This window comes from Colobus angolensis, unplaced genomic scaffold (assembly GCF_000951035.1).
Source record: "Colobus angolensis palliatus isolate OR3802 unplaced genomic scaffold, Cang.pa_1.0 Scaffold224, whole genome shotgun sequence".
Taxonomy (NCBI): Eukaryota; Metazoa; Chordata; class Mammalia; order Primates; family Cercopithecidae; genus Colobus; species Colobus angolensis.
Genome location: NW_012115422.1, coordinates 1,725,176 through 1,747,941, shown reverse-complemented (window position 1 = coordinate 1,747,941; position 22,766 = coordinate 1,725,176). Strand labels below are relative to the sequence as shown.

General features: G+C 38.8%; 1 protein-coding gene across 2 annotated transcripts in view; it reads left to right on the top strand.

The window, feature by feature from the left end:
• CHN1 (chimerin 1) overlaps window positions 1-22,766 on the top strand; it is a 202,453-nt gene that overhangs the window by 528 nt on the left and 179,159 nt on the right. The gene's annotated exons all lie outside the window — the stretch shown is intronic.

Here is a 22,766-nt window from a genome sequence, read left to right as displayed (position 1 = left end):
GAGTTGGGGCGCCCGGGGCGCCGGCTCGCTCCCTCGCGCCTCTCCCATTGTTTCCTCTCCAGGCAGGGCCGATGGGCGTGTGCTCCCTTGGCCAATTCTCGGCTGGGAGGCTCAGAGGTCCTGGGTGTTTTGCAAACGCTCAACGGTTCTTTGAGATGCCAACTTGGGAGTGAAGTTAACCGGTTGTATTCAAACCTCCCTTTCCCGTCGGTAAATAAAGGTCCTTGGAAAGTTTATTTATTTTGAACGAGGTATCTGTGCATCCCCAGCCTCCTTGGAATTGCCAAATGCATGTGTTGCTTCCTGTTGGACTATTGGGGAATTTTTTTTTTGGACTCAGTATATTCCGTTGGAAATAAGTATGATTTGTGAACTGAATATGGGTTAAAATTGAAAATGTTTGCGCTAACGACTGAGAGCAGACAGAAGAAAGTTGGTTACCGGAAGGTAACTGTAATCTCAGGAGACTGAGTATTCATTAAGAAAGAAATGTTATTTTTGTGGTGTAATTACTGCAGCACTGTTGCTTTTAGTGTTTAAGACTTCAAGATGTTTTTTTCTCAGTCTGCAATGACAGTGGGTTGGGAAAAAGGACTGAAAAGATACATTCTTTCCTTTTACAAAACTAGACTATGGTACATACGTACCTGACTTTAAGAAAACTCAATATATGAACATTTAGACGTTAAAAGTATTTAGCTTTTTCGAAGAAGCAAAGTGCAATGATACGTAACTGATAGCTACAAGAACAGCCTCAGTAAGTTATTCACAATATCAAGTTTCCAGTTCAGTTTTAATTATATCATTTGATTCAAGCACGTTAGAGGTGTTACATACCTCAAATGCTTTTTGATGTAAATACCTCCCAGTGAATTAAGCTGCTGGAATCAAAATGTTACTTTTATTTAACTATCTTATTTTATAAATTAAACTTAGATCCAGAGAGGTTGTTTCCCAAGGTCACAGGGCTCATTTGGGGCAAAACTGAGCCTAGAATTCACTTCACCAGGCTTCACTCTGGGACTGTGTTTACTGTGCCCAAGTACGTTACTATAAGTGGCATTTCGTACTTGGTGATGATCCTCCATAGGTACTTAAAAAAAGTTTCTTCTTTTTCTGAAAAATAGTAAAATTCTCGCTGCTTCTTAGTACCTTGTATCTAAGCATTATTTAATAGCATTTTCCTTAAATGTGGAACTTTTTGGTACAAAAATTTCGTTTCCTAAAGAGATATGCAGCATTTTCAAGATTTGGTTTCAGAAGTAAGGTTTACAAGTCAACTTTTCAAATACTGGCTTTCCTGATGAATAAAAAAGATAAATTGGGGTGAAAAATGCTCTTTTAAAGGATTTCTAAATTCTAAATCTTTAACCACTGAAGTGAAGATGAGGAAGGGAAAAGTATGGAATATGGCCTATAGAAGAAAGTATAAGAAATCACTCCCAGCCTTCAAAATGAATAATGTATGTTTAAAATGTTAAAGTCTACTTGTGGGAAAATAGAATTCACTTCACAAAATCCAGTTTGTTACAGTGTGAACGTTTCTGTGTTATAAAGCAAACCACTCTTGAATGCAGAGGCTATTTGGTAAGTAGTGATAGAGCAGCAGCTGTTTTTAAAAGTGATTGTACACCACTCATCAGTCATCTGGGATGTCTGTTAAAAATGTAGTTTCTTTTGCCCAAAGACATGGGGGAAGGGGATTTTAAAGTGACTCCCTTTGTGATTCTTACACTCACTCAAGTTTGAGAACTGTTGTATTAAAGATAAATACTAGGAGATTGGGTCAAACTTGCCCAATTCAAAATAACTTTTTGTGTATGTTGAGAGACATACCCACGGGTTAGAATAAATGGATTTTATTTTAGATTTTACTACCTTTAACTAGTTGGTCTTAGAAGTGCCTCATGTCCCTTTATATTTACTCTTAATGACTTAGGACAGAAGAGCAATGGAGCAATAAAGTTCTGTGAGATGGTAGTGAAAAGAGTTAGAGGCAGGGACCTAACCAGATCAACGGAATTTGTCAGAGCTCAGCAGAGTTTATACCTGAGGCTCCCCAGAGTAACCATTGTCAGGGCCCTATCTTTTCTATCTTGGTTGATGAGTAGCCCAGTCCAGCAGTAGAGTCTAGACTAGTTATTAGCTTTGTGTTTTACATTTTCTTTCAGGCCTTTTATAAATTTAAGAAATGTTCTTTTTATAGGGAGTTGGTGACTTAGTTTTAAAAAGTGGAACCTCTATACCTGATTTTGCATTTGCATACATTTAATTTTTTTCACTTGTTAAGTGTATTACAGGAACTCAAATACTTGTTAAATTAAGCTAAATGGCTAAGACTGTCTTATCTCTCATCCTCACTGTTAATCACCTTTGCTGCTTAAAATGATATTTTTAATGCATTTTTTTTTTTATTTTGGGATAGAAGAACCAGACCCCAATCTTGAATGATTTTACAGTCTCGTTTGGGAATTGAAAATGTGCATTTTTGAAAGCTTAAGGATTTGCACCCATTTTTCTTCTCCTTTCAAATGAACTCACATATGAACTCAGCTTCGATATAGTTTTTAAATCCCCCAATTTCAAAAATTATCCAAATGTATTACAGACTCTGCTCACTCACCCTGCTCATTTGTTCAGCAAACATCTGTCACAGTGTACAAGAGACATGGTCCTCTAGTGGCACTCCAGAGTCTTTTCTAGAACTATAGCAAATGCACCTAATTCACTAATTACCTAATTCCATATAGTGAGTGGCACTTAACTATTAACTAATTCCATACAGGCTTTGTGAGAACTTCCTTGGTAGAGAGCACATGTTTTCTAGTAATTACTGGTTTAAAAGGAAAGTCTCAGATCCTTGAAAGCGGGAATTTGTAGCTGGTGTACCTGACAAAATGTCCTGATTGGCCACACCAATAGAGTCTTAGTTGGCAGAGCTGGGTGAATAAGCATTCTGCCAGCTCTTGCCTTGGCAGGAATTTCTGTCATTTATAGCTTAATGGGGCTGTGGTTTATAGCCCAGACCAACTGATGAGATTGGAAACTCAGTTACCATCCGCTGGGCTGGCTGAACCCTGAATAATGCTCCTCGATCTGGGTAGAGTCACCTCTAGCGTTGCTGCTCACCCTCCTTGCCTCTAATTTTTCTATTCTTGTTACCAGTTAGTCACCATCCTTACTACCATGGATCACTTCTAATAATACTTATGATTTTGCTGTAATTTTATACCATCTTTCCTCAGACCCTTCTGCCATGGAAACCTTTTCATTATCTCACTTTATTCAGCATCTGTCACTAGCCTGACAAACCTTCCTATGGACATCTTTTGGAGCAGTTAAATAGCAATGGCATATCCTTTGTGATGTAGTTAGGAAATCTGATTTCCCACATGAGTGTCCTGAAATTAAAATGTATTTTTTAAAAGACAAGTCAATTGAACATTTTCAGTATGCTTTATTTGACTGAAAGCTAATTTTATAGGAAGTTTCCACTCAACTATACTGTCTGCTGACATTTTTATTTTTCAGTTATCCAAAGCATATGAGAGGGTGGCCCAGTGGTGTGAGCTCATCTGCCTTTTTCAGAATATATTCTTTTCAGCTGTCATTTAAATAATCATTATTTAAATTTTTCTCCTTGTTCCTTCTCACACTGGTGTCAAAACTTAATATTTTAGTCAGACATGGTGGCAATGTGCCTGTAGTCCCCGCTACTCAGGAGGTTGAGGCAAGAGAATTGCTTGAGTTCAGAAGTTCAAGACTGTGGTTGCACTATGATCGTGCCTGTGAGTAGCCACTGCACTGCAGTCTGGACAACATAGCAAGACCCTGTCTCTAAAGAGTAAAAATAAGAAAACCCAGCTGGGCATAGTGGCTCACGTCTGTAATGGGTGGCCCATGCCTCCTGGCACTTTGAGGAGCCGAGGCTGGAGGATCACTTGAGCTCAGGAGTTTGAGACCAGCCTGAACAACATAGGGAGACACCATCTCTACAAATAATAATAATAATAAAAAAGGCTGGGTGCGGTGGTTCACACCTGTAATCCCAGCGTTTTGGGAGGCCGAAGTGGGTGGATCATTTGAGGTCAGGAGTTCAAGACCAGCCTGGCCAACATGGTGAAACCCAACCTTTACTAAAAATACAAAAATTAGCCAGGTATGGTGGTGGGAGTCTGTAGTCCTAGCTACTTGGGAGGCTGATGTAGGAGAATCCCTTGAACCCCGGGAGGCAGAGGTTACAGTGAGCCAAGATCGCGCCACTGCACTCTGGCCTGGGAGACACAGAGAGACTTTGTCTCAAAAAAAAAAAAAAAAAAAAAAAAATCAGGCCGGGTGTGGTGGCTCACGCCTGTAATCACAGTACTTTGGGAGGCTAAGGTGGGTGATCACTTGAGGCCAGGAGTCCAAGACCAACCTGGCTAACATAGCAAAACCATGTCTCTACTAAAATTACAAAAATTAGCCTGGCGTGGTGGCACATGCTTGTAGTTCCAGTTACGTGGGAGGCTGAAGCAGGAGAATAGCTTGAACCCCAGGGGGTAGAGGTTGCAGTGAGCTGAGATCACATCACTGCACTCTAGCCTGGGCAACAGAGCGAGACTCCATCTCAATAAAAAAAAAAAAGAAAAATTAGCCAGGTGTGGTGATGCATGCCTGTGGTTCTAATATTTTAGCTTTAAAGTTTGTCTTTTAATGTGTGGAGAGCTGGTACAATGTAAGAACAATAAAATAATTATAGTTGTTGTAACTCTGATAGTCACCATCTATGTACAAGGAATATTGGTGCTGCAGTCTTTTGAGTCACAGCTGGCTCTGCAGATAACCATCCTATAAGCAGCCTAATTTTTGAACATAGAAAATAGTGATATGTATAATTGTACAAATTTGACATATTTTCAATAAAAGTTTTAGTTTCTTTTAGATTACTTTTTCTCAACCTTTTAAAAAATCCTCCCCCTCCCAGCCTTTTAGGCCTGTTTTCTAATTGTTCTCCCCATGAAAATTTAATACCAGAAATATACCATGTATCTCTTTATGTACTGTAGATATATTTGCTTTCTTCATAATATAAATACAGTACTTTTTTTGCCCCAACTCTCCATCTCCCCAACTCATTGAGAACACATGTTTTATACTAATTTAAAGCAATCATAAAATAGTGAGGCAGAAAAATACTGTTTGGTCGTGTTTTATATGTTATAATAATAGTTTTAAAGGAATGACATTAGTATAATAAGTTTTCATAAGATTGTTTTAACCTAGGAATTTACCATCATCTTGAGAGCAGCCATGACAGAGTACCTTGCTGGGGCTGGTGAGGGTGTAGCGTTTCTCAGAGCCCCTCTGATAAAGACAAGGTCCTTTTCTATGGGCAATTGATGTTTTCTCAGTCTTACAGAAAGTATTAGTTACAGCATCTTTAGAAGACTTTATTTATCTGAAATATGTAAACTAAATGAAATCGCAGAACTTTCTGTGCAAACTCAATTCAGGACAAGTCCTTGAGCCTGGCCTTGTAACCAAATTACCAGCCATAAGTCATTCTTACATAGAAAATAATTTCTATGAACTTTGATTTTTTTTATTAATATAATCCTACTATCCTTAAAAATAGGATAGGACAAAACTAAGGAAAGAGGATACAGTATGACCATATTTACATTGAAAAGTCATATTGAATAGAAAAAAAAGCCTGACAAAATAAAGTTATAAATGTATATTCCTAATTTGGCTGCTTATTTTTAAAAGAATAGATAGTTTGTGAATACACTAGAAACCACTACATTGTATACTTTAAAAGGGTGAATTTTATGGTATGGGAATATATCTCAGTAAGACTGAGATATATTAATTTAAAAAACCACCTGCACTTTAAAAATAAAGATTAAATAGAAGAAAAGAATGGTTTTATATCCAAGAACCTTTAAGAGCTTTTTACATTTTTAGAATTTTTTTTACTTTTCTTCCTCAAAGAACAAAAAATAAAATTAAAAATGGATAGGTAAAACTGTTCCTACCTGTTTTACATTTAGAAAAGTAAGCACTTCTTGGGAAGAGCCAATACCCACAGTTGAGAGAATGGGGGAGAAGGGAAGATGAGTCAGGCCAGCATGTCACCAGCTGCTCAGTGGCCTGGCATAGAGCCACCTCATTGTTTTTTATCCAGCTGCACTGAGAGTGGTTCCTTTCTCTTTCTACTCTGACTTTGACCTTTCGATTCCTTTGGATTGCATGTGTTCCGTGGTGTAAGGCAAGCACAGAGATGTGTCAGACATATCTCTCCTTGAATAGATTTTTGTGACCACAGACTTGACATTTCAAAACTGAATGAGTCTTTGAGGCTTTTAAAACTGCAAATTCTTCGTGATTTTTCCCATTTCTGTCATATCTTCAGCTCTTAAACTATGTGTTTTTTGGTTGTTTTTTTTTTTTAATCTTGTATCTTTTTTTTTTTTTGAGACAGAGTCTCACTCTGTCACTCAGGCTGCAGTGCAGTGGTGCAATTTCAGATCACTGCAACCTCCACCTCCCAGGTTCAAGCAATTCTCCTGCCTCAGCCTTCTGAGTAGCTGAGACCACAGGCATGTGCCACCACGCCTGGCTAATTTTTGTATATTTAGTAGAGACAGGGTTTCACCATGTTGGCCAGGTAGTCTTGAACTCCTGACCTCAGGTGATCCGCCCATCTTGGCCCTCCAAAATGCTGGGATTATAGATGTGGACCACTGTGCCTGGCCGTATCTTGTATCTTTTTTTTTTTTTTTGCCCCCGAGACAGAGTCTTACTGTCACCCAGGTTGAGTGGAATGGCATGGTCTCAGCTCACTGCAACCTCTGCCTCTCGGATTCAAGCAATTCTCCTGCATCAGCCTCCCGAGTAGCTGGGACTACCACACCCAGCTAATTTTTGTTGACCAGGCTGGTCTCAAACTCCTGACCTCATGATCCTCCGGCCTCGGTCTCCCAAAGTGCTGGGATTACAGATGTGAGTCACCATGCCCGGCCTTTTGTATCTTTTATATAGAACTTTGCTATTGTTTTCTAGCTCTTTAATGGCTGTGAAGTTACTCTGGTAAAGATGATTTTAGGGTTTGAAGTAGTCGATGCTAGGTCGGACAGGGAGCAGGTGAGTGGTGTGGATGTCCATTTGAGGGATATGGAAACATCTGTTTGACTGAAATATTTTTTCCTGCAGACCTCCCATGGTAAGTGAAATTTACACTATTAAGCATGATTTTTAGCATATTACCTATGAGGAATTACATGCTAAATATAGATAAATACGTTCTTTTAGCATGAAAGAATTATTTCAGTTTATGGATGGGCAGTCTTCAAGCAGTAAAAACATAGAGCAGGCATTTTGATTGAGGGAATTATACTGTAAGAGAAAGTAGAAGTTGTAGATGGTGGGGCTTTACTAAGAAGGTTTGTAGGAGGTGATGTCATAAGCAAAAGTGCATGAAAAAGCAGAGGACATTCAAGGTCTGGGGAAGGAGTGGATGATACCATTAAGTGAGAGAAGGGTGTAGAAACTAGAAGAGTACTCTTCTATAATTTTGCCAAGGAGTAGCTTTGAGGCTTGGGATGTGTTTTCCTATTTTGTGATTTGTTTATCTATCTATCTGATGAATATTTAGTGAGTGCCTAATATTGCCAAGTACATATTTGTTCCTGCCATCAAGGAATTTATATTTGCAGTGGAGGGAGACAGACAATAAAATATGTGTAGTGTGCCAGGTGGCAAATGCTTTGAAGAAAAATAGAGGAGAGTGAGGGGTAAGGGGTTACCTGTCTCACAATGTAGGGGGACGGGGAGTAGGCCTCACAGACAGGTGAATTTTGAGCAGGCTTGAAAGAAGTGAGAAACCCATTATGTGAAATTGGGAAATTGCCTCATGGAGCAGGCTTCGAAGCAAGGATGTGCTGAGCAGTTTTGAGGAACAGAAGGGCCAGTGTGGCTGGAGTGGAGTCAGCAAGGGGAAAGCTGGAGGAGATGAGGAGAGAGGCAACTGGGGGATAGAGAGTACTGAGGTGTATCCCCCAGGGCCTGGTAAGGACTTGAGATTTTACTGAGTGAGATGGGAGGTTCATGGAGGATGGCACTTTCGTAGCATGTAGTGTAGTGGAAAGAGCTTGGATTTGGCGGTAAGTGAACTATGTTTAATCCTTTCTCTGCCAAGGGTCAGCTATATGTTCTAGTCTCAATTTCTTGATAGGTAAACAGGGACTATTCCCTTATCCCATCTGCGCAGGAATAAATGAGATTATTTTATAGGGTTCTTAGCACAGTGGTTGAAGATACATAGTAGCTCTTATTGTCACCAATATTGTTATTGTAAATATTAACAAAGATTGAAGATACCAGAACAATTTCTCCATTTAACAAGTCCGTTGACCCACTTGAAAAAATGGTTTTGTAATATTTCTACTTTGTGTGTGTGGCTGAATAAGTGCCATGTGCCATTGCAGATCTGGTTCAGGGGGCTTACAGTGAAGATCAAGTAGATTTCTGTGATAGTGCTGGCCATTGTGACACTTTCCGGTACTCTCTGAAAATGTAAACAATACCCTGTTCAACAGGCAATGCTTACTTCTCCTTTGGGAGGTAACCCAGACAATACAGTAGTCTCCCCTTATCCTCAGCGGATACATTCCAAGAGCCTCAGTGGGTGCCTGAAACTGGATACTAGAGAACCCTATTATCTACTATGTTTTTTCCTATACAAACAGGATGGTAAAATTTTAATTTATAAATTAGGTACAGTAAGAGATTAACAGTAACTAACAATCAAATAGAACAATTATAATAGTATGCCAGCATTGCTACTCTTGTACTTTGGGGCCACTGTTAAGTAAAATAAAGGTTATTTGAGCATAAGCACTGTGGTACTGCTAAAATGGCTGCTAAGTGACTTACAAGGAGGTAGTGTCTACAGTGTGGATATCCTGGACAAAGGAATTACTCACATTCTTGGCAGCAGGGGTCCTCACCCCCAGGCCATGGACTGGTGCTGGTTGGTGGCCTTTTAGGAACTGGGCCACACAGCAGGAGGTGAGCAGCAAGTGAGTGAGCATTACCACCTGCGCTCCACCCCGTCAGATCAGCAGTGGCATTAGATTCTCACAGGAGTGTGAGCCCTGTTGTGAACTGCTCATGTGAGGGATCTAGGTTGCACACTCCTTACGAGAATCTAATGCCTGTTGATCTGAGGTGGAGCAGTTGCATCCCAAAACATTCCCTCTGCATGCCCCCATACCGCCACTGTCCATGGAAAAATTGTCCTCCACGAAAGCAGAACCGGTCACTGGTGCCAAAAAGGTTGGGGACCGCTGCTTGGTGGGATGGAGCTGTGTAGTGTAAGACTTCATCATGCTGCTCAGAACAGCATGCAATGTAAAAACTTGTGAATTGCTTATTTTCTGGAGTTGTTCATTTAATATTTTCAGATTGCAGTTGACTGTGTGTAATTGAAAGCATGAAAAGTGAAACCTTGGATAAGGATTTCTGTAATCAGTTATATGCCTGCCCTCATAACACTTAAAATGTATCAAGGACTGTAAACTCAATGTTTGGCACATAATAGGTACTCAATCTAAGTTAAGCGAATAAATGAAGAAAGAAAGAATAAACATATAACAATACTTGTCACTGTGTATATGTAACTTGTTGTGAATAACCTTCAATCAATTTAAACATTTACTTTTATGTTTTTTCCTCCTTTATTATTTTACATTACCCTTGCTTATTATATGAGAGTCTGTAATCGGAAACTTAAACCTGCCTCTTAGAAATTGGTTAGTTTACAATTTACTTCCCTACTTAAAATCGTCCAGTGGTTCCTTGTCACCATTAAGTCCAAATTCCCTAGGTTGTGTGCAAGACTATCAAGATAGGACCCTTGATTACTTCTCTGACTTCATCTCTCACTGTCTCCCGCTTAGAAACTGTGCTTCAGCCATACTGGACTACTTTCCAGAAAAAAATTTACTTAATGAGCCTTTGGCACCATCATGTCCCTATCCCTTCTTTGCTGTCACCTCTACACATCTTGCAAAACTCAGCTTGAATAATCATCTCTTCTACCTGGCCTTCATTTGTGAGTTATCCCTTTTCTGCATCCAGAGTGCCCTATACTACACATCTCTGCCCTTGCACTTATTATGTGGTAACATAGTAGTTTATAGACTCCTGTCTCCCCATTGGATGAAGTTCCCTAATGGGAAAGCTATAGGTTTTTTCTTTGTATATTTAACAACCGTTACAGTGTCTGCTGCCTACCAACTACTCAATAAATGTTGCATGTTATGGAGTCTACTGTATTTATTAAATTTGGGAGTTAACTGTAAGGCCCAGATCCATATGACATGGACCCCCCATTTTCCTTTCATCATTTTCTCTGCATTTTTAAAAATTCAGTAAATGTGTCATTCTGTCATCCCTTGGTTCTATATTCTAGTATGGATTCCCCAACTGTAAGCTCACAAAAGCTTGAATAAAATAGAAATCTCTCTGGATCAAACTCCGTGAGGTTTAACTATAATATTACTAACCACCAGCAGATGTTTCTAAATTATTTGGCATAATTAGATAACAAATTCCACTTCATTAAACTATTGTTCATTTTCATTTCAATGGTACAAAGGGATTGTACATAAATTAGCTTGGTTTGTTCATGTTTTACCCTCACAGTAGGGAACATAATCAAATTGAATATGAATTCAGTATGAAAATGGCTAATTTAACCTTTTAGAGGTCTGAAAATAAAAACAACATAATCTTTCATTAATTTGTCTGCTACATGAACATTCCTATTAGTTTTCAGATGGTTGTGATAAGAGCAGATATAAATAACAGTTTAAACATTAACATTTTTAAATGGATTAAAAAACCTTTTATTTCTCTTATTTATTAATGCCTCTTGTTTTTCTAGGAAGAATTTGAGGCAATTTACAAAAAGATTCAGTGCAAGAAGATTGAAACAATAATCATGGGAATTTGTTTTTCTCTGTCTTGTGTCATTAGATTCTTCCTCTCCCTTGGGTTGTTTCTCTCTGACTGCAGCCATGATTTGTCATTCCATATGGTAAAGCCTTTTTTTTTTTTTTTTTTAAACTCTGGTACCCTCTCAAACACTGTCATGTGTTTTTTTGGTGCTCCTCCCATTACCAAGGACTTATTGAAAGAGAAGTCTCTGTATGCTCCCCTTCCACTTCTGCATGTCTGTTTTCATCTCTTCCCAGCCACAGTGCCACAGATAATAATTAGTTTTTGGGTGTTTGTGAATGTCATTCGTCTCCAGTGAAAAACAAGAGATTGACAACTATTAAAGAAGAACTTATTCTAACACTTGTTAAAGCAGCAAAGAAGATTGTATTTAAGATGATCATGACAGGTGTCTAGACTGTTGTGATAGGGGAGAGATATTGGACTCAATTCTGAATACAATAAGAACAAGCAGGAATTTATAACCATGAAGCAGGTTGTGGGGTGGTCGATGGACAGTTACTAAGAGGAGACATCAAGGGTGGGGGGAATTACTGCTAAACTGACGTAACAGGATTCTTACTGAGGGCATGTCAGTGTGATCAGATAACAAGAGTAGGGGGATGAGGAATTCCATTAGCTAACAAGTGATTGGAGCCAGGTGTGGTGGTGGCTCACGCATGTAATTGCAGCCGTTTGGGAGGCTGAAGCAGAAGGATTGCTTGAGGCCAGGAATTCAAGACCAGCCTGAGCAGTATAGCGAGACCCCCATCTCTACAAAAAGTAAAAACATAGCTGGCATGGTGGTACACACCTGTAGTTCCAGCTATTCGGGGAGGCTGAGGCTGGAGGATTGCTTAAGCCCAGGTGTTTGAGCCCAGGCTTCAGTGAGCACTCCAGCCTGGGTGACAGAGTCAGACCCTGTCACTTTTTTAAAAAAAAAAAAGGGATTAGTTATCAAAGGTGGAAGGATTCTCTCTAAACCGACTTAGCAGGCTTCTTGGTAAAACTGGGCTATGTAGGTCTGGTGGGGCCTGGGCCAAGGTGGAGCCTGGTTGAGAAGAGGGCCTAGGAGAAGCCTGACTCAAGTTTGGTCAAGGAGAGCATCTTGCCACAAGTGTCATCTTATATTTGCTTCTGATCAACTGGAAGTGCTTTATCCTTTAGGAGCCAGTATCCAGTGGCTTGTTTGAATATTTGTTCTTTCTGCACTATTTGATGTCTTTGATTACATCTTTCTTCTTAAAACTTTTTTCTCTCGTCTTTTTAGACATTGTGTTCTGCTGCTACTCCTTTTCCTTCCTTGCCTATGCTTCAGTTTGTTCTGTTTGATCCCCTCTATGTCAGTGCTTTTCAAGAACTGACCTTTTCTCATTTGGAAGCTTGTAGGCTTCAACAGTGAACACCGTGTGGATGATTCCCAAGTCTTTAGCTATCTCCAGCCTGCCCTTCCATACACTCCACATCTCTGTCTGGATTTCCTATAGACACTTCAGATGCCGCATATTCCAGCCCCACATTCTTAGTGTTTATTCTTCCATTCTCTCTTTCCTTGCCTCTGATATCCAACCAGCTGCTAACTCTTGCTGATTGGTCTTTGCATGGCTTTCATACCTCTTTCTTTCTGTGGCTCTGCCTTTCCTTTCAGTTCTGCAACCTCTTACTCTGCCCGCTGCCACCCATTAGAAGGAGTCCCTTCATGTTCTGAATTCTGTATCATTTTTTCTGTAAATCTCATAACATTTGTGAATGCATTTCTTTCATAATAGTTATGTATCTTATTTTTGTCATCTTTTCTAGGCGGACGGTTTCTCCAAAGTAAGATTCATTTCTTTCTCATTTCTGTATTCCTCACCTTTCTTAAACTTAGCACAGTGCTTCATACATAGCAGGTGCTTGAAAATATTTGTTAAATGAAAAAAATATCTCCCCTAAACCATGGTGTTCCTGTAGCTTAACAATTTCCGGGGTAGAAATATAAAGCATTTTTAAAGTTATTCTATTGCTTTATAATACTTTAATCAAGTTATCAACAGTTAACATTTCCAGATCTCTTAAATACTGTTTTTGTTAACTAATTATCTTTTTTCCAGACTTTAACAGAAAAAAATACATGTATTCCTGCAGTATTGTTTCATGTCAAGGGCAGGTATATCATTTACTCTGGGATTGGTTCCTTTTGCTAGCTTATCTTTTTTCAAAAGTTTCCTGTGAAATTACAATTACATTTATACTGTGTTATATTTTATAAAAACCTCTTTATCCGTCTTTTAACTTTCAAACCAGAGGAGAAGGGACACTAAACAGTATTCGTAAACACAGGCCTTGTTATAATCCAGGTTGATTTTCTGGCCCCTTTAATGTTGTCCTGGGTCCAGTAGTCAACTGGAAACAGAAACCTTCTGGAGGGTCTGTGCTAAAGGTAAGAAAAATGATGGGTTCTGCTCTGAGAGCTGTTTTCTCTTCTTTTAGACTTTTCTAGGCTGATGGCAAGGAGTCGTGAAGGGCAGCCTTTCTTTGTTCAGGTCTCCCTTTCGGACCCTGGTGGGTTAGCCAAGTTCATAGGACGTTTGCATAGTAGTCCTCCACTTAAAAACTAGCTTGTGTTTTGAAGTTGCTGAGTAGATGTCACTAAGTAGTAGACCGAAAAGCTCACACTAATGATTGTTTTATGGAATGGAATATATTAAACCGTGACCCTTGAAAAAGATGCAGTCAGTGGTTTATAGGACATTTCACTTATTGCTTATTATATTTAATTGTGAAAAAAATGTTTTGATGAAATTAACTTTGCTACTCCTGTAAGTTGTTCCTATAAGATGATTTTGCCTATTAAATCTTTGGATGGTATTTGTTACTATTCTGAGATTTGGATCTCAGATTTGGATGTTATAAAGGTGCTCATTATATATGTGTACAACATATGTAATTAAAGATGAGAGCCATAAAAATGCTATTCATGTTTCTTTTATCCTAATGTTTAAAAGTTAACCAGAGATTTTAAAGTTATTATATATTCCTGGAATGAGAAATGCTTATCTGGGCATGTCAGTTCATTTTTTTTTAGTTGAAGTTAAAAGAATAGACTCTTTCAAAAGGACAAGAAGAGGAACGAGATGGATTAATAATACAGTGGTGAAAAGAAAGGGGGCAACAGACATCGCTATACAGTAGGGACACTTGCAGAATACTTAAAGGCTTATCATCCTGAATTTTCCAGACACATGGCTTTGCAGTTCTCTGGAGAGCCACAAGCCCCTTTCTTGCAGAGGCGGGACAGGTTGGTGAGGATAGGAGTGGGTAGGGGAAGATCTGCTGTTCCTAGGTCTCTCCAGACAGAGGAGCTCTTGCTTTCTCTTTTAGTGTTTATTTCTTCCTCTCTTCTCCCTCAACCGCCGTCTTCCCCCCTCACTCTGACCTTGCACTCTTGCTCTTGCTCGAGCTCTCTCTCTCTCTCTCACACACGCACGCGCTTGCGTGCGGCACACACGCATACCACACACACACCCCACACACACCAAGTCTGCCAGTGTCAGGAGCAATGGGAAGGAAAGAGCAGTGATTGAACACACAGATCCCAGAACTTACTCATTTGGGATGAGACTTCATTGTACTCAAGATGCCTTCTCATGTCACTCTTCTAATCCAAACTTTTCTTCTTTTACTTTTATTCAAGTACAATAATTGATTTTCAGGAAAACAGGCCTATGACAATTTTTAAACTATTTTTTGAAAACAATTTTTAGTTAAAGGTTGATCAAAATCTTAATAGAAAAAGTCCAGTGTTTTCAGGTCTTATCTGTTTGTACCAGGGGAAGAAGGAAAATTGATGTATGTTATTTACATTAATATTAGATAATTTGTAAAAGATCTGTCCCAAAATAGTGTTTTTTTCATTAGTAAGAGTACATTTAAGATAAACATGCAACTTCTTTTTTTTTTTTTTGAGACAGAGTCTCGCAGTTTTTCCCAGGCTGCAGTGTGGTAGTGTGATCACTGCTCACTGCAGCCTTGACCTCTTGGGCTCAGGCGATCCTCCCACCTCAGCCTCCCCGGTAGCTGAGACCACAGGTGTGTGCCACCATGCCCAGCTAATTTTTAAATTATCAGTAGAGACAGGGTCTCCCTGTGTTGTCCAGGCTGGTTGTGAAGTTCTGGGCTTAAGCACTCCTCCCATCTTAGGAGGAGCCTTCAAAGTGTAATTCTTCAAAGTGCTAGGATTACAGGTGTGATCCACCATGCCCAGCCTAATATGCAACTTTAATACGTTGCTTACTATGTGTTTTCAGCTGTCATAATTATTAGGTGGCAAGGCACATTTTTTAAAAGTTGACGTATTTATCTTTTTTTTTCTTTTGAGATGGAGTTTCGCTCTGGTTGCCCAGGCTGGAATGCAGTGTGCGATCTCGGCTCACTGCAACCTCCACCTTCCGGTTTCAAGCCACTCTCCTGCCTCAGCCTCCCGAGTAGCTGGGATTACAGGCACCCGCCGCCACACCCGGCTAATTTTTGTATTTTTAGTGGAGATGGGGTTTCACCATGTTGGCCAGGCTGGTCTTGAACTCCTAACCTTGTGATCTGCCTGCCTCGGCCTCCCTAAATGCTGGAATTACAAGTGTGAGCCACCATACCCGGCCTTATCTTTTATTTTAAGATTTAAACAGGTTTATGGTAATACAGTTAAACTACATAGTTCATAGGACTTTTAGCAGATTGAGAGATCAAGAATTTATAATAGATTAATTTTACTACTATTTTTTGAAAAAAAGTGGCAGCTTTTAATAATAAATACCATCAAGCAGTACTTTTTCTGACTTAAAATTTTAATGCAGACAAATGGTAATGTGAACTGAAATAAAACTACTTTAAACTACTTTAAACCCTTGTGTTCTTTCAAATCTATTTCCCTAAATTACAGCAATATACACCTTTTTTCAAATTATAAAAATAATTTATTGTTAATGCTGAGATATTAAGCTGAGATAAACTGGTATATTTCATACTGTATTTATTAACACTTTACATACTGTCTGTTTTTTAAAGAGCTCAAACCAGTGATGAGTTTTATAGGCTCTTTTTATTTTCCAGTGCCTTATGATAAGAAGATTCATAGCCGCCGAGAAAGCTGCCATAGCTGCCATAGAATATTATCTGTCATGTTGTCTCAAGGCAACTAAATATATTGTTATATTATAAGTAATCACTAATAAAGCACTAAGAAAAAGATATTAGCAATATTTGCAAAACGGTACACTCTGTGCTAATTTTATTGAAACAGAGTTGGGAAGTTGTAGATAATTAACAATGCCATCAAATCTTAAGCCAACTTAGACTTAGACTTGGCTTAACTTAGGCTTGGCTTAAGTTCACCTATTTTTTCCCAAGTATTTGGTCTTCTTTTTTTTTTTCCCATAAAGAAAATGTCAACTATAACAAAAAATCTCCTCAGATCTACCGTCCAGAGGCAGGCAAAGCAAAAAGCCCTCTCAAAGTTTTACATTTCAAAACATAAATTTAAAAAGGTGAATACTGTGTAAACTTAGGTGTTGTTACATCATCAACCAGTAGCAGACTTGGGATTAAGCACCATTTAAGAAGAACACTGGTGAAGAATCCTCAAGTAGTTACTATTCCATGACATCATAGGACATGATCTTGGATGCCACCTGTGTCTGTGCAAATTGAAGAAAAAGTTTGGGAAGTTAGAAAGAAGAAGAGTATAAACCAGGGCCACAAATTCAGATGTTTATGGTGGGCAGACAGGTACCATAGACAATAGGGAATGCTGAGGAATTTCCCGATTTTAAATATTGGTAATTTGGGCCTTTAAAAAATCACTGCATAAGCCAAAGAAAATGCATCAGCAAAGTGACTCCAGGCCACTAGTTGATGACTTTTCACTTGTAAACTCAATATTGTGAAAATGGGAACCTTGACTGACCTGGTACGAATCTTTGATGAGGCAACTAGGGAGGACAAGATGATCCTAAAGATGATGGCTGAGTTGAATTGAGGGGAGAGGTAGGGAAGACAGTGAGTTGAAAATTTCTACAGTTGAGATATTGGCAAGGTCTGGAGAAGATTGTTGACAATACATTATATTTTGTGCTTTCTCCCATGTTAATTGTACCTTTTAAAAAGGGACATATTCTCATTATTCAAGGAGGACTACATATTTATCAAACATGCCTTTCACCTAATACTTGTTTGTTGTCACTTTTTATGGCCCAATTTTACTCATACTTGGAAAGTCTTATTATGTACGGGCATGTTAGTGTTCTTTAGCATGTGAAAATTTTGGAGGTTTTTTTTTTTTTGGTCTTTCTCAGTTTAGACTATCCTTACAATAATTAAAACTCACATCTTCCTCTCCCTCATCCTGGATAAGGTAAAACTGACTGTTGATAACCAGGTCTAAGAAGACAATACATCTATATAAAATTGCCATCATCTAAATATTTAGTCTCAACAGTTATTAAAATTTGTCTCCCTTCAATCTAAAAGTGAAATAAAAGCAGTTTCTCCTTACTTACCTCTGTAAAAGAGTATTATGACCTGGCAGGTGTGGTGGCTCACGCATATAATCCCAGCACTTCAGGAGGCCAAGGCGGGTGGATCATGAGGTCAGGAGTTTGAGACCATCCTGGCCAACACAGTGAAACCCTGTCTCTACTACAAATACAAAAATTAGCTGGTGGCGGGCTAATACAAAAATACAAAAATTAGTGGTGGCAGGCGCCTGCTATCCCAGCTCCTCGGGAGGCTGAGGCAGGAGAATCGCTTGAACCTGGGAGGTGGAGGTTGCAGTGAGCTGAGATCTCTGCACTCCAGCCTGGGTGACAGAGTTATACTCCATCTCAAAAAAAAAAAAAAGTATTATGACCAAGAGACAGTAATATAATTTGAGTTTCTATGTATATGGCAGTGCCATGTAAATCTAGAATGTTAATATTTCCTCTTGCATGCTATGTGAAATAGTAAAAGCATATTAGAGTTTACCCTTGAACATGGTGGTTAGGAGGGCAGATATCATCCCCTGCCCCCCACCCCGCCTAGTCAGTCAAAAATCCACGTATTTTTGACTTCCCCAAAACTTAACTACTAATAGCCTACTGGTGACTGGAAACCTTACCAATAACACAAACAATTGATTAACACATATTTTGTATTATATGTATTATATACTGTACTCTTACAATAAAGTAAGCTGGAGAAAAAACGTTATTAAGAAAATAATAAAATCGGCTGGGCGTGGTGGCTCATGTCTGTAATCCCAGCACTTTGGGAGGCCGAGGCAGGCAGATCATGTCAGTAGATGGAGACCATCCTGGCTAACACAGTGAAATCCCATCTCTTCTAAAAATAAAAAAAATTAGCTGGGCGTGGTGGTGGGCGCGTGTAGTCCCAGCTACTCGGGAGACTGAGGCAGGAGAATCGCTTGAACCCGGGAGGCAGAGGTTGCAGTGAGCCCAGATCGCACCACTGCTCTCCAGCCTGGGCAACAGAGCAAGACTTCATCTCAAAACAAAAAAAAAAATCATAAGGAAAAAATATTTACTGAAAATATGTGGATCGTCGTAAATGTCTTCATCTTTGTCATCTTCATGTTGAGTAGGCTGAAGAAGAGGAGGGGTTGGTTGGTCTTCCTGTCTTACGGGTAGCAGAAGCGCAAACAAAATCTGTTTATAGGTAGACCCACGTGGTTCAAAACCCATGTTGTTTAAGGGTCTGCTGTATTTCTAAAGTCTAAAGAGAATCATGAACATTGTGACTCTGGGGTATTTTCTTTCCTATTAGTCTTGTGTTTGTTTTCGTCTTTACATACTATGTATCTTAACTCTTAATCTGTAAACTTTTGATTATTAGGCATACACACATGGTGGATCTATTGATGTGTCTAGTCATTAGTTCCACTATATTTTAGAATTATTGGTAACTTTTTTGGTTTAGTTTTTATGAAAAACAAAGGGCCCCCCTCTTTTTTTTGCAAGGTGTATTCTATAGCTATGTTTGCTATATTATACAATTAGGAGAGTAATTCTAACTTCTCTGCTGAGTAGGTGCTTTTTAAATTTCTTTGATATATCAGATTCTCAAGCTTCATTGCATAATATATCTCTCTGGCATAACTCCTGAGGATAATATAGGGATCCAGTGTGATAGTTTGGCTATAAATACTTCACGTAATTTAGAATAATCTTACCTCAGATCCACAATTGCAATTTATTACAGTTATTGATGTTGGGACCCTGGAAAATTAATCTTTTAATTTAAATTAAAGAAACATTTTGATTATTGGGAATATTGTATTGAACATTTATAATGATTTGCTTTTCGAATTGTACTGCTGAATAGGTGAAAACATTTTCCAGAGAGTCCACAAGATGGCACTTGCCAACCTGTTTCCTTTGTTTTTCCTTAACTTACGGAAATGCAGCAAAATTTAAGAAGGAACATCTAAATATTTATGCCCTTAAAATGCTAAAGTTTAGATTTCTAGAAGCTTTAGTCAGGACTCCTTGAAATTGATGAGCTTCAATTCAACATTTTAAACAGTGTTCGTTTCTGGTATAGGAGCCAAAATCCTTTGTTGAAGATCTGTAAAACACACTGGGATCTGTAGAATACAAAGGGCTGCCTGCATTCACTGTGTTTGCCTTTACTTTTAAAAGAATGTATATGATTTATGAGACTTGTCTATATGCCTCATTTCTGGACATCTTAAGATATGGACATTTATTAGAACAGTGGGCATTAGTAATTGCTCTAAAGTAATTGTTATTTTCTATTTAAAAACAAGATGATGTAGTTGGAATATATTATGTAATTTTTAATTATGAATGAAATTTAATAAGTGGAGTGGTAATGAAGGACAACAGGAATCCAATCAGAGTGTTAATTAAATTGGGCTTCTTTTTTACTCTTGTATATTTAACAATACTGTTTTACATGTTTACTGTTTACATTAACATTGTCATTAGGGAAGGGAATGATGTTAAAATTATGTTGAGGTTGGTAGGGAAGTTTTATATTGTTTATTGCTTTCTGAAATCCTGTCAATAATTTCAATGGAAAGAGCTACATGTTCATAGAAGACTAAAACAGTAAAGTGTATCAACTAAAATCTAGAGCAAGTTAGATTTATGTCTATAGCATTCTGATTTTTCTCAGCCTCATCATAAAAATCATCAAGCAAATAATATCAAAGACATATCACAGAATAAGAAAAGCCCAAGGAACTTTCTCTTGAAAACTAAGACTTGGAAAAATCTAAATTTAAGCTTATAACCACATGTTTTAGAGAGTTGTGAAAGCACTCATTTTTTTCATCATTCTTGTGAAGGTTTGTTGAAGAAAGAATCTATTACATACGAAGAAAGAATCAGTACAGGTTTCTTTTTAAAAACGATTTTGTATGTACTGGCTGCTAAGCTTGCTTAATGAATATGTTCTGTGGGGAGGCTGCACATTGAAACTATTCCTTTGTTAGCTTGCCCTTTCTTCTATCAAGGGTTTAGTGTTCAGTTTCAGGTTACCATCGTTCACATGAACTATTTTGCACAAGATCTCTTTTTAAAAGCTAATAAAACACAGCCGGGCACAGTGGCTCACGCCTGTAATCCCAGAACTTTGGGAGGCCAAGGCAGGCAGATCACAAGGTCAAGGGATCGAGACCATCCTGGCCAACATGGTGAAACCCCATCTCTACTAAAAATACAAAAATTAGGTGAGCGTGGTGGTGCATGCCTGTAGTCCCAGCTACTGGAGACGCTGAGGCAGGAGAATCCCTTCAACCAGGGAGGCAGAGGTTGCAGTGAGCCAGGATTGCGCCACTGCACTCCAGCCTGGCAACAGAGCAAGACTCCGTCTAAAGAAAAAAAAAAAAGCTTATAAAATACATTCTGTAATTTTCATTGAATTTATAGAAACATTAATTTAAGGTAAATTAATTTTAGAACTAAGGAACTTCTTGAGAAACATGGATCAGAGAGTATTACATGTGGGAGCAGATGTAAGGGATACACACATAGCCCACAGGGCAGATTCATCCACTGACATCTTTGAAAGATCTTATTTTAAAAGTGTTTTTCCCCCCATGGATAAAATGAAGATTGAGCTTTCAAATGTGCCTATTTCTAGTTATTTTTTTCCAGAATTAAATTCTAAGAAACTTCTGAAAATGAAAAAAAAAAAAAAAAAACTCCTGTCAAGCAGTAGGTGTTCCCTTTTTTCTTCTCTGTTTAGATTTGTAGTCCACATTTGAGACCAAGTGAAAATTAAATAGCTCAAACTGACTTTTGTTCTTTCTGAGTCTTTCCCATGATCTCTTGTGAAAATGTAGACATAGGCCGGGCGCAGTGGCTCACGCCTGTAATCCCAGCACTTTGGGAGGCCGAGACGGGCGGATCACGAGGTCAGGAGATCGAGACCATCCTGGCTAACACGATGAAACCCCGCCTCTACTAAAAAAATACAAAAAAACTAGCTGGGCGAGGTGGCTTTGGGAGGCTGAGGCAGGAGAATGGCGTAAACCCGGGAGGCAGAGCTTGCAGTGAGCTGAGATCCAGCCACTACACTCCAGCCTGGGCAACACAGCGAGACTCCGTCTCAAAAAAAAAAAAATGTAGACATGTATGCAGTTGTCAGTGAAAGGATTTGTCTTTTCAGTTGGCTGACTGACTGGCTAGCTTATTTTATTTATTTATTTTTTTGAGATGGAGTCTTGCTCTGTTGCCCAGGCTGGAGTGCAGTGGCGCAATCTCGGCTCACTGCAACCTCCACCTCCTAGGTTCAACCAATTCTCTTGCCTCAGCCTCCTGAGTAGCTGGGACTACAGGTGCGTGCCACCACGCCCAGCTAATTTTTGTACTTTTAGTAGAGATGGAGTTTCACCATATTGGCCAGGCTGGTGTCGAACTCCTGACCTCATGATCCACCCGCCTCGGCCTCCCAAAGTGCTGGGATTACAAGCGTGAGCCACTGTGACCGGCCGTCTAGCTTATTTTTTTTTCTGAACGTATGAGTTCTGTAGTTTGATTCTATGCTCAGATACATTTTGCTTATTTGTTTTTCTGATCCCTGTTTTCATGTGTGTGGGACCTCCCTGGGTTTTTTTGGCCCATGGCAAGCACTATTTAAGATAATTATCGCATCCCCCTCACACTTACTCTAGCAAAACTACTGATGTTACACTAAGAACAGTGGAACTGTAAGGAGTCATGCTTATTTATTCCTAAAAGATTACAACTTGTTTTAAAAAACAGAAGTGTAACATACATATAAAATATACAATGCATAAGTGTATTTAAGTAAAACATACAAAGAACTAAAAAAGTAAAATACAGCAATCATAAGCTCCATGAATTATTTCAAACTGAACGCATCTATGTAAGTGCTACTCAAGTCAAAAGATACAACATTACCAGCATAGTCCCCCTCGAAACCTCTCTTAGTCACTACCCTTTTCTGCCTCCCCAAAGTTTGTCGCTATCCTGACATCTAATGCTACAAGTTAGTTTTGCCCGTGTTTTTTTTTTTAATGTCTTCTGTTTTCTCTTTGGTAGTGGTTATAAAATGTTTTTGTAATCCTAGAGTCTTTATTAGAATCCAGTTTAACCAAGTAAAATGCTTCTGAATCTCATTGGTGGGGGAAAGGGAGGAGACTATACTTGCGAGGGGTGACCGTATTTTAAAATAAGTTTTAAATTTTAAATTAAAAAAATGAACACAATATTTCTTGATGTATAACTGTTTATTTTAAACTGCTGAAATGTATCAGT